The sequence below is a fragment of the Gossypium hirsutum genome, chromosome D13 (genome assembly GCF_007990345.1).
Source record: "Gossypium hirsutum isolate 1008001.06 chromosome D13, Gossypium_hirsutum_v2.1, whole genome shotgun sequence".
Taxonomy (NCBI): Eukaryota; Viridiplantae; Streptophyta; class Magnoliopsida; order Malvales; family Malvaceae; genus Gossypium; species Gossypium hirsutum.
Window position 1 is genome coordinate 54,254,871 of NC_053449.1, and position 2,867 is coordinate 54,257,737.

Sequence of the window (2,867 nt, forward strand, 5' to 3'; positions counted from 1 at the left end):
AGCATATTAAAACTCTAAATAATCTAATTAAGAAGTAATTTGAAACTAAACTTTCTTATTGACTAACAAACTTACTCTTAAATAACTTAAAATACTTAAAACATATCCAAAATTCGGTATAAATAAATAATAAAACCTAAGAAATATAAATTTGACTCATACCTGATAAAAATTAAGCTTAAAAATCGAACTAATATGATTTAAACTTGAATTAAAAGCTCGAAAGTGTTTGTTTATCTACATCTTGTTTATACAACTTTATATAATTTAAGTGTCGTAATCACGTTAAAGTTATTGAAAATTTATAAAAATAATTATGTTTATAATTCATGATGCTTGCTTCGTGACTAGATTAGACCATTGTTTTTTTCATTTAAATTAAATGATTCTACTCTTATGTAAAAATTGGGAGAGAAGATCAGAGAAAATAACTGTTGTTTGTGTTTTTAGTAAAATTAGCGAGATTGAAATGAAGAGTAATGTTTTTGTAAAACCATGAATTGAAAGATAGATAATTGAGTTCGAACTCGGAACAAAAAAAAACTTTGGCAACCTAAAACATGTCCCACTCGGAATTTGATCCTCACGTTCTTAGTGCTGAAAGCACAAATTATTGTGACAATAAAAGCATCCTTATTTGGATAACAGTAAATAGTCAAAAGAAAAATGTTATTCAGTAGATTCATTGATACGATTGGTTGGAATTAAGATTAGATCGTCTTTCCTACTCATAGTCACGCCGAAGGCTTCAGTCATATCTAAATCTTCATGCCTCGTTCCATTAGGAAGCTCCCAATCAAAATGGTAAAGCAATTTTGCTAGAGGCAGCTCAATGTTAGAAAGTGCAAATAATATGCCTGGACAAATCCTTCTTCCTGCTCCAAATGGGATATATTCCAAATCTGTTCCTTTGAAATCACTGGAAGGAACCTTTCAGGATAAAACGTTTCAGCTTCACTCCAGTGCTTAGGATCTCTGCCTATAGCCCATGCATTGATTATGACTTTAGTCTTGGAAGGAATTTGGTAGCCATTGATTTCGCAATTCTCTCGACTTTCTCTTGGAACTAACAAAGGAAATGGACATCTCCCTCAAGGTTTCTTTGATAACTAATGCTAAGTATTTTAATTCTTTAATACTTGCTTCGTCCACATCTCCCTTTCCATGGCAGACTTGTCTTATCTCATTTTGTGCCTTTTTTAACACCCTTGGATTTCTCACCATTTCTGACATTGCCCAGTCTACGCTTGTTGATGATGTTTCGCCCCCTCCACCAAAGATATCCTGAGAGATTATGAGCCAACGTTACTTCAAGCAAGAGAAGCATATTTGAGGAACCAATCTATATATTAACTCAAAAAAGGAAAAAGGACATACTAACCCAAATGATTGCTTTGATTTCCTTGTCAGTCAAGGGAAATTCAAGACCACCAAGTTGTTGAATCTTTAAAAGAACAGTAACCAAGTCTTCCTTGGCTTCTTCACCTATTATTTCACTCTCCAGACCGGCTCTGTGTTCATTAATGATGTCTTGAAGTATCTTATTACTCTTCTGAAGCAGAGCCTCAGCTTTCTGTCTCAATCCACTAATTCGTTCAAGCACTCTAAAAGACGGATACATGTCTGCCACTCTAAATCCAGAACCCAGCTTTACTATTTCATCCACAACTGATGAGTATAATTCATGGTCATTGCATACGTTACCGAATGCTGCTCTTGATGTAATCCTATATGTCAAGGAAAATATTTTCTTGCTGAGATTGATTGGCGATCCTTGGTTTGAAGATATAGATTTCACAAGAGCTGAGACTTCCTCTTGTCTGAATGATTCGAACGATTGCACTCTTTTCGCTGTTAAAAGCTCCACAGTACAAATTTTTCGTATTTGTCTCCAGTAATTGCCATAATGTGCCATGGCAATGTCCCTAGAACCATAAGTCAGAATATCCAAAGCGGCCACATAAGGTCTATCAGCAAAGATAATACCATGTGTTATCATCACCTCTTTGGCAATTTCTGCTGATGAAACAACGATGGTGGAAATTTCACCAAGTTGTAGGTGCATTAAGGGTCCATGTTGATTGGCCAAATCTCTGAGAATTCGATGAGGTAGTGAGCCAACTAGCTGATGTAGGTTGCCTATAAAGGGTAATTTCCATGGCCTTGGTGGCAGCTTCTTGGTTGAATCAATGGTTTTCATTTTCTTTACTATTTTAACTACGACTGACAATAAGAGAAAGGAAGAAAGCACAACTAGCAAGGAGGGAAAAGGAAGCTCCATTGGCTTTGAAGGACAGGATTTTTAAGGCAAAACGTTTCAAGCGGATAATCCATTCCCATTTTTGAGGGGGTTATATAAAAAGATGAAAATTGTAGCTGCTATTGGAAACTTTTCCCTCTAACCTATTTTCTGATTAAGCTAATTGTAATGATTGAGGATACCTACAATTTTTTATTTCTAGATTAGTTACATTATTATTCAAATGGCCTCTATTGGACCATTTTAAATGCTGATTTAAATAAATACAAAACTATAAATATATAAGCTTGTTTAAAGTTTGATTCATAATATTTACATATTTTTTACTATAACCATCCATGAATTTTCTTTTAAAATTTAATAACATGTGTGATAAATTAGAGTTGTTTATAACTGAGTTAAAGTTGTACTGCAACTCGAAAAAATTTTAAATTCTTATTATGTCTATTCAAGTGGAGTTCTAACTACTAAATTACTCATTTTACTCTTATAATTTATAATGTTTTTATTTTATTTATAATAAAATTAAATAAAAATTAGGTAAACTATAAAAATAATTACTTAATTATGCTTTTGGTTTTATTTTGGTCACTCAACTATTAGTTTT

At 33.0% G+C, this 2,867-nt stretch overlaps 1 pseudogene; it reads right to left on the reverse strand.

The window, feature by feature from the left end:
- Positions 1–435: 435 nt before the first annotated feature.
- LOC107919785 (desmethyl-deoxy-podophyllotoxin synthase-like) lies at positions 436–2,390 on the reverse strand (annotated as a pseudogene).
- Positions 2,391–2,867: the final 477 nt, after the last annotated feature.